Consider the following 13,921-nt stretch of genomic DNA (forward strand, 5'->3'; position numbering starts at 1 on the left):
GTGATGTCAGAGTCTCCATTTACTATCTACATGTGACAGAAAGCCTCTATGCGGATCCTATGGGATCGATGTGCGTGCTTTGATGTTTGATGAATGTTTCGATGTGGTGAAGCAAAATGCCGACATACAAATGCACTCGTGGTGCTTTTATATTCAAACATCGCACATTCCTGATCGTAATGACACAATACATTTTAAAAGTCTCACATACCATCTTTTGTGCCGTCTTATTTGCAGCTTCACAACAACATCATGTACAGTGCTGTATTTGAGTCACAGAGAAAAAAAATTAAGGACATCGTGAAAACGTGTATTTTGTGATTAAAGTGGAAATTTCGGCTTTAATCTCGAAATGTCCACTTTAACCTCGTAGTTTACTTTATCGTTAAAGCAGACCGTCATAAACGTCATCCCAGTTTTTAATCACTACGAGCTTCTTGGACCTGACAGCAGTGGCAAGCAGCAATAGATCATCACACAGAACAAATTAAATTTATGATATTCCAACTCTTTGCAAATTTATAATCTTTAGATTTATACTTGATATCAATTTCATGATGAAATGCATTATGTATGTAGGTTACATTTTACTGATAAATTGTTAATTTCATTTAAATAATGAATACTGTTAATAATTACACACATGAGGGTGGCACTGCAGTCTCGCGGGTAGTCATGTCGCTGGTATTGCCTGCTTGGAGTTTGCATGCTGAGTTTCCACACTGTGCTCTGGTTTTCTTCAAAAGATATGCAGATTTGGTGCTACTAAAATGATGCCAGTGTATGTGAGTGCTATTCACCTTGTGATGAGCTGAGGCCCCATCCATCGTTTCTACCTCGTGCCCAATGCTTGCTGGAATGGGCACATCCCTGGATTGATGGATTTAATCATTAAAACATTCTTTTCAGAGATATTGCAGTAAGGTGTCATCAGAATTTAATGGATGTTTCAGGCAATTCACAGCACAGAGAAGCCAACCTGTTCTCAACATAATGAAATCTCGCACTGCTACCTGCTGGATTCCTCCAGATTTACGTAAAGTACATGCGCAAGTATTAACAGTAAAACACTTGCGTAGCAGGAGGGTCCACAGGAGCATGCGTCGCATCGTGTGAAGTATACACCCGGCCTTAGTTACTTGGCCATGACTGGTTCCTTTTTTCCCTTATTGCCAGTTAAATTAGCGATATCTGACTCCTGTAAATCACGCTGTACTTCAAGCTTCTAATAAGTAATATCACCTGTGCCTCCTATACTAGACTAAGTAAACAGCTCATCATATTGCTATAATGGCTCATACCTTAGTTACCCGACTTTACTTACACGTTCTGGACAACCAAATGTATTGCTGTCATTTTAACATCCTACTTAGGACCCATTCAAACCTAAGCAAACAACTAGAACCTCTTCCTCTTTGGGACTGCTTTTTTTAAAATAAAAAAAACAAAAAAAAAAACAGACATAACAGCTTGCATCACAACAGGTTTGGTGCTCGGGTCCTCTCCAACAATATGTCAAAGGTAATCCGTCTCTCTTCACTACATAGTTTTACTTAATGTTCACTATAATCCTGTGTTAGGATGTGACAATTCTGTAAGGGGTTCACCTATAAATGTGCATTGTATTAACACTATAATAATGGACCATAGTATAAGTAAACAACCATGACAAAGCAGTATAAATGCACATAACTTAATTACCATTTTGTCTGTAGATGTGCACTGTACTAGAACTATAACAGCAGACCATAGATTAAATAAAAATCTGGACAAAGTAGCATAAACACTTAATTACCATTTCAACCTGCAGTAACACTCTCGATTTATCTGTGCTCTTCGGAGACTTTAAATGTGAATTTACTACCTATTAGAGTGTTAACCAGTAAGACGTTCTACATTAATGATCTTATCAAGGATTGGAAAATAAGACTTTCTTACAATGAGTGAAATGTGGCTCTGCTGCAATGGTGTAGCAGTGTTAATTGAAGCAACACCTCTGAATTACAATTTTGTTCATTGGGTTTGACCGGGTAAAAAAGCAGAGGCTTAGCAAGTATTTTCTGGGGCCGCTAAAACTGTAAAGATGCCAGTTTTGGTACTTTCAGATCTTTAGATTATCTTGTCATGGTTATTTAAGGAGTGTTGTAGTCTCTCATATTGACCATTTACAGACCTCCAAAATATAATGTGTCTTTTATTGAGGAATTCTCAGACTTAATATCTACAATAATAACTGGTACAGATTCTTAATTATAGGCATTTTTCATGTGGATACCCAGCGAGACCTGAAATCAAGACAATTCATGATATTACTGCACCCTTTTGATCTTAGTCTACACATTAGCCAGTCTACAGTCGTCCCTTGCCACTTAGCGGCCTTACTCTATCATGGTTTTTTCAAATATATTCTTTAAAAAGTTGATCGAGACAGTGAAAATGATACAGTGCACGCTTGAGTCAATTATACACCCCTGTATTACAATTAAAATTAAAATTACTGTACGTATGGACTGTAGGCCTATGTATTCGAGCACCCCCGCAAATCCTTCAACGCCAGGTGCAACCGCTCAACCACTCCTTGTGTGTGGGCAATAACTATTTTCCAAAAAATCTGGTGTGGTGAAACCAAGCCAATCAGAGCGTACTATTCACTGATTGGCTATCCTAGCCTCTTCCTATCCTGGCCACTGATTGGCTCAGCCTCATGCAAGTTCGTTTCTCTCATACTTTGCTCTTGTGTTTGCAATTTCTGAGAACTTTCATCTAAGCCCCACGATGGCTCCTAAACGTGCTGCTTCTTCTAAGCCTTCTGACGATGAAACTAAGCACTGGAGAAAGATGCTTACCATCCAGGAGAAGGTGAAACTCTTGGAATAGTGAAAACGGAGTCTGCCCTAGCCGTTTGGATCAGTGACAGCCGCAAGAAAAACATTCCATTGGATTCATAGGTTAGTGGTTGTGTGTAAGAACTGTGTGTGTGTGTGTAATTAAATGTACAATAATGATATTTGTAATGTCTAATATGTTTTATTTTCTCTTATTTTGTCTAATATATTGGGTAATATGAGTGTAATGGTGACTAGAGGGTGTTATTTCATGTCTAGAGGGCTCTAATAATGTTAAAAAATGTATTTAGAAGGTTGTAAAAAGGTTTTCTATGCTCTGTGAAAATATTCGATTTATAAATAAAGAATCCTACTTCGCGGAAATTCATTTATCACGGTAGAGTCTGGAACTGATTAACTGCAATAAACGAGGGCCGACTGTACACATTAAGAGAGTAGACATGCTGGATTTAGTCATTTTAAAAGGATTAAAAGCCGATGTGAGGCAGGTCGAGGATCTTGGTCTATCTGACAATTTATGCATATTAGTTGATGTACAAATACTAGTAACTAAAATTAAATAGAAGTGTAATGTTAAAAAACATTTTGATTTACCTCCAGCCTCAATGTTCACTAATATTTTAAATAATCAGTGCAAATGAAGTTCTTGCCCCAATATAGCTTGCAATGTAACCAAGAAGGTGTAAAATCAGAATGATATAAGAGCTGCAGCTGACATAGTGGCCCCTGAAAAAAAATTGTTAAGAAATCCTCCAGCACAAAAATACCTCAGAAGACTCAGAGTGTCTGATCTAAATGCTGAACAGCTGAGCATAAATGAAGAAAAACTAGACTAGCAGTCCAAAATGAATACTAAAGGCACAAATAACTGAATATAACAAAGCTGTCCATCTTTAAAAAGGAAGTCATAGATCTCTAAAATTAAACATGATAATGTCAATGTAAATTTATAGAGCACATTTAAAGAAACATCAGTAATGCTGTAGCCAAAGTGCTTTATATTAAGACATACAATAAGCATAAATAAAATAAATAGTAATAAAGTAAGATAAAACAAAACACAGACAACAGTAAGTAAAAGAAAAAGAAAGAAGATGACTAAGAGTAGAGAAATACTCAGTATCAGTGAAGGTCACTGAAAGCTAGTGGATAGAAATGAGTCTTCAATCTAGTTTTAAACAGTTCAATTGGAGGCGACTCCTTAATGAAGTGAGGTAAAGAGTTCCATAGATGAGGTGCAGCAGCTGCAAAAGCCCTGTCCCATTAGCTTTACATTTAATGTGGGGGATCATAAGAGACAAGTGACTGGTAGACCTAAGCTCTCTGGATTGCTGGTGTAAAACACAGAATTCAGATAAATAGACTGGAGCATATCCATGTAACGATATAAAAACTAGCAACAAAATTTTAAAGTCAATTCTGAAACGCCCAGGCAGCCAGTGTAAAGAAGCTAATGTTGGAGAAACAGAAACAAACTTTCTTGCCCCAACCTCAAAACGGCAGCTGCATTCTGAACCAACTGCAACCTACGTTATCAGGGATTTGCTGATCCCAGAATACTTGTTGCAGTAGTCAAGCAGAGAAAAGATAAAAGCATGAGTAGCTTTCTCAAGATCCCTAGGAGATAAAAAAAAGGTTTGACCTTCGCTAAAAGACAAGGCAAGAAAAGCAACCATTAACTACAGAGTTAGTTATGGTAATCTGTTTCTCAAAAGAGAGTTTACTGTCAAAAATGACACCAAGCCTATGGACTTAAGGTTTGCAAGTGTCAGCGAAAGAATCAATAAGTTAGAAACCTGAGCTTTGGCAGGAGGACCAGATATCAGCACTTTTGTTTTATTTTGATTAAGATGAAGAAAATTGTCAAGCATCCACGATCTTAGTTTAAAAAGATAACTGTGTGCTGCCAATTAATTGCAGAGTTACAAACAGGAATATAAACCTGTGTATCATCAGTGAAAAGAAATATTAAATTTCCTGAGAATATACCCTATCGGATGAACATATATAAAACATACAACAGGACCCAAGATGGATCGCCAAGGAACACCACATTTAACAGGAGCAGTAGATGAGAAAGAGGAATTGAAAGACACTGCAAAGTGTCTACCAGTAAGATATAACCTGAACCAGTTCAGAGAAGCCCCTTTAAGTCCCACTAGATGTTCATGCCGCAACAGGAAGATCAATAGTTGATTTCTAATATTTTCGCTAGAAATGGCAATTGGGAAATTGGGCAAAAATTTGTTAACACTCCAGGGTCTACATCTGCCTTTTTTTAGACAAAGTTGCACCATCACATGTTTAAAAAATGAGGCCACAACCCCCTCATTAACAGAAACATTGATAATAACTAACAAAAATGGACCCAGAACTTCAAAAGCTTCAATTAGGAAACATGATGGAATTACATCAAGAGGACTGAAAGTAAGTTTAAGTGTGCTAATAGCGCTTTTTAGCTGTGAAAGTGAAACATCACCAAAAGATTTCAAGTGTAAGAAAGACGCTATATAGCGCCCGACCCGACACAGATTAGACACAGGAGGCACGTATAAAATTAAATTCATTTTTATTTTTCTTCAGCTGTGAGACACGTCTTCCCCGTGTCTCACTAGCCCAACACAGTCCCAAGCACACAATAAATATTCTCTTCTTCTCACTCCACCACCCCTCACCACGCGACTCTGGCCCCTCAGTGGTGGTCGTTGGCTTCCTTTATAGTTCACCCGGAAGTGTTCCAGGTGTTTGATCCCTGATTTCCTGCTTCACTTCCGGGTGTGACGAATTGGCTGCCCACATGGGCTCAGGAGTCCCAAATACAGCTCCCCCTGGCGGTACCTGCGGGACCCAACTTCAATTCCCAGGATGCCCTGCGGGAACCCAAAACACTGTTTCACCCCAGGGAGATGGCCAACTAGCGTTCAGGGGGAGGTATTGCAATGTCCATGGCTGTTCCCCCTGAATATAGTGTGCAGGGGCATCCTGGCTAGGTAAGGGCGCCAAGCCCCTGTCACACAAGACAATGCCATGACTAACAACAAGAAGTAGATAACCAGTAGGAACAATGCCAGAGTGAATAGTATAGATTTTGCTGACAAAGAATAAAAGAAACTACTCACATGAAAAAACAGTACTATTTAATCCAGTCTCTGAATGGGGATAAACAGCCACATTAATTGCATTAAATAAAACCCCAGGCTTATTAGAATGAGAGGATATCAAATCAATGAAGTAATCATGTTCAGATTTCTTAACTGAAACTTGGAAGTTGAACAGAAAAGACCCTAAAAATATACTTAGATACACTCAATCTGTCTTTCTTCCAACGTCATTCAGCAGTTCTACAGGTGCAGCACAGCTATGGTGTAGTGTCATTAAGGAGCAGGTCTTTCCTTTGTGCAGTGTATCTTGAGGGGAGTAATTGATTCTATAATCTATTTACATGACAAATTTGAAGGTAAGACAGAATCATCAATACTATTACACTGGCCTTGTATATCAAAAATGGAGAATTTGGTTTTAAAATCATAGATAATAGAAGAATTTAAAACCGAGAATAGTGTGGGGCACAGCTTATAGCAGTAACGCCAACAGTAATATTCACATCCATCGTTAGAGAAAAATGATCAGTAAAAGGAACATCACATATATCAACATTATTAACTGAAATACCACATGCAAGAACGAGATCAAGGGTGTGACTGAGAGGATGAGTGGGAACATTAATATACTGGATAAAAGCAAATGAGTCCAATAATTATAAAAATGTAGGCCCTATTAACCAAAGATTGACAACAAACGTGTATGTTAAAATCACCAACAATAAGTACTTTATCATAGAAGAGCATAATATCAGCCAGGATATTGGAGAATTAAGAAATGAACGTATCATTAATTACAGGAGGCCTATAAACCACAGCACACAGCAAACAGCAAACAGGAAGAGCTACACAGTTTGAAAAGTTGCAGTTCAAAGCTATTAAACTGACTGTAAGTCTCCAGGAAAAGAACATACTTTTAAAAACACCGGCAACAAGACGCTAAAAATCCAACAGTTTTATTCTCAACTAATTTCTAAACCCATTTTATTAAATGGAATTCCTCCTAAAAACTACTTGAAAAACTTCGGAGGCTTTTGCATATTTTTAAACACAAAATAAATGATAAAAAAATAATATAAATCCACCATACATTTCAGTTTCACCATGTAGAAATGACAACACTCATCCGCCTATTTTAAAGAACCATAATGTTTGGGACATAACAATGGTATGCACTGTATATTAAATCAGTTATATTTATTTATTTATTTATTTTTTATTTATTAATTTTATTACAATCAATACATAGCAATCAAGTTTTTACAAAAAAAAAGAATTATGCTAAGAACAGATCGATCCCCACCCTTGAGAGAGAGAGCAAGCCAAACGGTGTAAAATTTAAGGCTTTTAAAAATACCTAAATCAACAAATTCTCTGTGCTTTATAAAATCATTTCAAAATATTACTGATTAGATCCTGCCATGTTTTGAAAAAGTCTGCACAGATCCTCTAACTGAGTATTTGATTTTTCCAATTTTAAATAATATAACACATCAGTTTCCCACTGACTTAAAAGAGGAGAGTTTGGGTTCTTCCAGTTTATCAGAATAAGTCTGCGTGCCAACAGTGTAGTGAATGCAATCACAATTTGTTTGTCTTTCTCCACTTTAAGACCCTCTGGAAGAACCCCAAACACAGCTGTTAATGGGTTAGGAGGGATTGTGAGTCCAAGACTGTCTGAGAGGTAATTAAAATTTTTGTCCAGAATAATGTTAATTTGGAGCAGGCCCAGAACATGTGACCTAGTGAGGCTGGGGCTTGGTTGCAACGTTCGCAGGTTGGATCATGCCCTGGAAACATTTTGGAGAGTTTTAGTCGAGACAGATGTGCTCGATATATAATTTTGAGTTGTATAATTGTATGCTTTGCGCATATGGAGCTTGAGTGAATTCTCTGCATTGCTACTTTCCACTCCTTTTCTGATATATTAATTGAGAGGTCATTTTCCCAGTGTCCTCTTGGATCTTTGAAAGGAAGGGATTGTAAAAGGATTTTATATATTGTAGAGATGGAGTCTAACTCCTTGAAATTGAGCAATAATTTTTCCAGCGTGGATGAGGGTGCAAGATGAGGAAAATCTGGAAGGTTCTGTTTAACAAAGTTCCTGATTTGAAGATAGTGAAAGAAATTTGTAGCTGGAATGTTAAATTTGGAATGTAATTGTTCATAGGATGCAAAGACGTTGTCTATATAAAGATCTCTAAGCAAGTTAATTCCAAATTTTTCCAGATATTAAAACTGCATATGTTTGTGAGGGTTGAAAGAGGTGGTTCTTTTGCAGGGTGCCACAGAAAGAAGCTTCTCCGTCTTAAAATGCTTTCTACATTGGTTCCAGATTCTAAGTGAGTGGAGCACAATTGGGTTATTAGTGTATTGCCGATAACGTGTGTTTATTGGAGCACAAAGCAAGGAATACAAAGAAGTACTGCAGGATTTTACTTCTATTGCGGTCCATGCCTGTGTATGTTCTTCTATTTGTGTCCAGGTTCTTATCGACTGTATATTTGCCCCCAGTAATAAAACTGGAAGTTAGGTAGAGCCATGCCACCTTCTGCCTTTTGTCTTTGTAGGGTCGCTCTTTTGATGCGTGGATGTTTAGAATTCCAAATAAATGAGGTTATTGTTGAATCTAATTGCTTAAAGAACGATTTATTAATGTATATTGGTATGTTTTGAAATAAAAAGGAGCTTAGGAAGAATATTCATCTTAACAGTGTTAATTCTTCCAGCTAGTGTGAGATGAAGGGTTGACCATCTATGCAAGTCTTGTTTAATTTTTTCCATACAGACACGAAATTTTGTTGATAAAGAGCTTTATGTTTACTTGTGATGTTTACCCCGAGGTATTTAAACTGTTCTGCAATGATAAAAGGAAGGGTGTCTAATCTAATATTATATGCTTGCGAATTCACCGAAAGAGTACACTTTTATTCAGATTAATTCTGAGACCAGAGAGCTTTTGAAATTCTGTGAGTGCTGCTAAGACTGCAGGCACAGAATTTTCTGGGTCCGATATATACAGTACCATGTCATCTGCATATAATGAGATTTTCTGTTCCAGTCCTTCTCTGCTAATCCCCTTTATCTGATCAGTATTTCGACAATGTATTGCCAGTGGTTCAATGGCAATTGCAAACAGCAGTGGTGACAAAGGGCATCCTTGTCTTGTGCCACGCTCTAGTTTAAAGTAGTCTGAGCAAATGTTATTGATGCAAACTGAAGCTTCTGGGTTAGTATACAGTAATTTAATCCATGCACAAATGTTGGGCCAAACCCAAACTTCTCCAAAATAGTAAAAGGTATTTCCATTCAATCATGTCGAATGCTTTTTCTGCATCCAATGATAATAATATTTCTGGGGTGTTTGATTTAGTTGGTGAGTATATTACATTAAACAGGCGTCAAGATTTGAAGATAAGTGTCGGCCCCTAATAAATCCAGTTTGGTCTTGTGATATTACTGAGGGGAGCACTTTCTCCATCCTTCTAGCTATGATTTTAGAGAGTATTTTAACGTCGTTATTCAGAAGTGAAATTGGTCTGTATGATGCACATTGTAATAAGTCCTTATTTTGTTTTGGAAAGACAGTGATTAGTGCTTGGCGAAAGGTTTGTGGAAGAGATTGGTTATCTCTGGCTTCTGTAAATGTTGCTAATAGGAGGGAGCTAGCTGAGCGGAGAATTTCTTGTAAAACTCTGCAGGGTAGCCGTCAGGGCCTGCTGCTTTTCCACCTTGGAGTGACTTTATAGCATCCAGTAATTCTGATAATGACAGAGGTTTATCGAGCTCCTCCACACTAATAGCGTCAATTTGTGGTATCTGTAATTTATCCAGAAATGCATTAGATTGTATATTGTCTTCTTTAAACTCAGTAGTATATAGGGATTTATAGTAGTCTCTAAAAGTGTACATTATATTTTTGTGTTCGATGATTTTATCTCCGTTAGTGTTAGTAATTACCGAGATTGCGTATGCATATCTTGCTTGTGAATTTGTTGCGCTAAAAGCTTATTAGCTTTCTCCATGTTCATAATAATGATGTCTGGATTTGTAAATTAGTTGTTCGGTTTCTTTAGTTGTCAAGAGGTTTAATTCTGAATGTAGAGCCTGCCTCCTCTTATGTAGAGTCTCGCTTGGTAGTCTGGCATGTTCTTCATCTATTTTAGTAATTTCGCTTTTATCTCTGCTACTTTCTTCGTCGGATTTATTTCTGTGGGAAAGATATGAGATAATCTGTCCTCTTAAGAAGGCCTTAAGAGTTTCCCAGAGTATTCCTGCAGAGATCTCAGGGGATGTATTTGTCTCTAGAAAGAATTCAATTTGTTTGGATATAAATTCAGTACAATTCTCGTCAGCTAATAGAAGCGGATTGAGACGCCATCTGGGGTGAGTGTATGGGGCTTAGTAATTTCAGCTCCAAGATCATCGGAGCATGGTCTGAAATAACAATAGCATCGTATTTACAAGATTTAATCTTAGGCAAGAAGTTATTATCTATAAAGAAGTAATCAATCCTTGAGTAGCAATGATGTACTGGTGAGTAGAAAGAATATGTTCTTGAATTTGGGTTTGAAAACCTCCAGGGATCTGATAAGTTGTGATCAGTTATAAACTTTGTAATTATCTTTGCGGTGTTAGTTGCGTTCCCCTGTGGAGGAAGTCTTATCTAAAAGTGGATTTAGAACACAATTAAAGTCCCCAGCCATTATAAGTTTATGAGTGTTCAGATTGGGAATGGATGCAAATAAATTTTGTATAAATTCCTTATCATCAACATTAGGTGCATAAACATTTATCAAAATCATTTTACAGTTAGATAAGTCTCCCATGACCATCACATATCTCCCTTCAGGATCCAATACTACATCTGATGCTACAAATGGTACTGTTCTATGTATGAGAATTCCCACCCCTCTAGTTTTCTTTGTAAAACTAGAATGGAACATTTGGCCAGTCCAGTCTTTTGCAGCGGAACTGATCCTTACTTAGTAAGTGGGTTTCCTGTAAAAATACTATTTTAGCATTTAGACCTGTTAGGTGAGAAAGTACTTTCTTTCTCTTTAATTCGTGATTCAGGCCTTTAACATTCCAGCTTACGAAGTTAACTGTCCCATCATGGAGACACTGATTCTGAGTTTTTGGTGTCATATTATAGTCTTAACTGGAAGTGAAATAGTTTAGGTCTTAATTTCCTATTCCCCCAAGAGTTGTTGCCATGCAGCTTATTATTACGTTGATAGTTATAATTATAAAGATTGAGATGATAGATTAGATATAGATCAAGCCTGCTCTCTTTCTCTTCCCCTTAACCCCCACCCTCCCTTTTGCCTCCCCAGGTGAGGCTAAAACCCACTTCATGCAGTCCCAGTCCTCTGACATACCCAGAGACAGAGCACGTCCAAAGCACATCAAGCCCCCATGCAGTGGCGCTTTAAGGTTAAAAGATAGAGATATCTGTTACCAATATAGTCTTTAAAAGAGGAAAAAAAAAAAAGAAAAGAATTTTGCACTTAATATATATATATATATATATATATATATATATATATATATATATATATATATATATATATATATATATATATATATATATATATATATATATATATATATATATATATATATATATATATATATACACACACATACATACATATACATATATATACATATAATCTTCATCAATTTTAGTGCATTAAGATGATATCCCCAGATAATAAACCCAGGTGATGGTGTTAAAGATGTGTCCAAAACAAGCATAACAAGTCTTAATGCAGTAATAGCAATAACAGCAAACCAAGGGTATGATATTGAACAGTCTCATTTAGGGTACACATGAAATAATTAGAAAAGAAAAAAGAGGAGGAAAACGTAATTAAGCACAATAAAACAAACATTTAGCGCCCTAGTAATGATAAGTAATAAGTAAGTAATAATAATATAAGAATATGAGAATATATGCTGATAAAAAAAACCCGTATTTTAAAAACAAATAGATCAGACAGTAGATTATTAATCCTAGCTTTATCATTTACCGTCATGACTCACAATTATGTATCAGAATAGTCCCGGGATCAGCTTTCTTAACTCATTTTCTGCCTCCTCCTTGCTAGCGAAAACATAGAAATGACCCTGCCATTCCACTTTCAGTTTTGCCGGATACAGGAGGCCGTATTTGACATTGGCTTGCCGTAGCCGCTGTTTAATATTATAGAAGGCGGCGCGTTTGATAGCTGTTGCTGGAGAGAAGTCAGGGAAGACGCGAATGTGGCAATCTTCATATATAATATCTTCCTTTTTTTTCCTGAGGAGTTCCATCACCTCTAACTTAAATGATAATCGTTCAAAACGAACTATAAAAGATCTTGGTCGGGGTCTGACGGTGTTTGATCCGCGTACGATCAGTTATATTTAGTAGTTTGTTGCATATTCTTTGCATGCAATGACTGCTTGAAGTCTGCAATTCATAAACATCACTAGGTGCTGAGTATTTTCTCTGGCCACTAATGCAGCCATCTTCAGCTCCTGCTTCTTTTGGGTGCTTGTTCCCTTAGGTTTTTTCTTCAGCACATGGAATGCACATTTAATTTGGATTAAAATTGGAGACTGGCTTGGCCATTCAAGAATTTTCTATTTTTTAGCTTGGAAAAACTCCCGCTTTGCTTTAGCAGTATGTTTGAGATACAGTAATCCCTCCTCGATCGTGGGGGTTGCGTTCCAGACCCCCCAGCGATAGGTGAAAATCCGCGAAGTAGAAACCATATGTTTGCATGGTTATTTTTACTGTATATATTTTAAGCCCTTATAAACTCTCCCACACTGTTTATAAATATTCTCCGCACAGTTATACAGAATTACAACAATTCTGCAAAGATGAGTGGGCCAAAATTCCTCCAGAGAGCTGTAAAAGATTGCAAGTTATTGCAAACGCTTGATTGCAGTTATTGCTGCTAAGGATGGCCCAACCAGTTATTAGGTTCAGGGGGGCAATTACTTTTTCACACAGGGCCATGTAGGTTTGGATTTTTTTTTTCTCCCTAAATAATAAAAACCATCATTTAAAAACTGCATTTTGTGTATACTTGTGTTATATTGGACTAATAGTTAAATGTGTTTGATGATCAGAAACATTTTGTGTGACAAACATGCAAAAGAATAAGAAATCAGGAAGGGGGCAAATAGTTTTTCACACCACTGTATAAAGCAGAGTCGATGTACACTCACCTAAAGGATTATTAGGAACACCATACTAATACGGTGTTTGACCCCCTTTCGCCTTCAGAACTGCCTTAATTCTACGTGGCATTGATTCAACAAGGTGCTGAAAGCATTCTTTAGAAATGTTGGCCCATATTGATAGGATAGCATCTTGCAGTTGATGGAGATTTGTGGGATGCACATCCAGGGCACGAAGCTCCCATTCCACCACATCCCAAAGATGCTCTATTGGGTTGAGATCTGGTGACTGTGGGGGCCATTTGAGTACAGTGAACTCATTGTCATGTTCAAGAAACCAATTTGAAATGATTCAAGCTTTGTGACATGGTGCATTATCCTGCTGGAAGTAGCCATCAGAGGATGGGTACATGGTGGTCATGAAGAGATGGACATGGTCAGAAACAATGCTCAGGTAGCCCGTGGCATTTAAATGATGCCCAATTGGCACTAAGGGGCCTAAAGTGTGCCAAGAAAACATCCCCCACACCATTACACCACCACCACCAGCCTGCAAAGTGGTAACAAGGCATGATGGATCCATGTTCTCATTCTGTTTACGCCAAATTCTGACTCTACCATTTGAATGTCTCAACAGAAATCGAGACTCATCAGACCAGGCAACATTTTTCCAGTCTTCAACTGTCCAATTTTGGTGAGCTTGTGCAAATTGTAACCTCTTTTTCCTATTTGTAGTGGAGATGAGTGGTACCCGGTGGGGTCTTCTGTTGTTGTAGCCCATCCGCCTCAAGGTTGTGC

General features: G+C 37.4%; 1 protein-coding gene across 2 annotated transcripts in view; it reads right to left on the reverse strand.

Moving 5' to 3' along the window:
- The window catches only part of pgap1 (post-GPI attachment to proteins inositol deacylase 1), a 348,101-nt gene that overhangs the window by 303,642 nt on the left and 30,538 nt on the right, over window positions 1-13,921 (reverse strand). The gene's annotated exons all lie outside the window — the stretch shown is intronic.

This window comes from Polypterus senegalus, chromosome 6, assembly GCF_016835505.1.
Source record: "Polypterus senegalus isolate Bchr_013 chromosome 6, ASM1683550v1, whole genome shotgun sequence".
Classification (NCBI taxonomy): Eukaryota; Metazoa; Chordata; class Cladistia; order Polypteriformes; family Polypteridae; genus Polypterus; species Polypterus senegalus.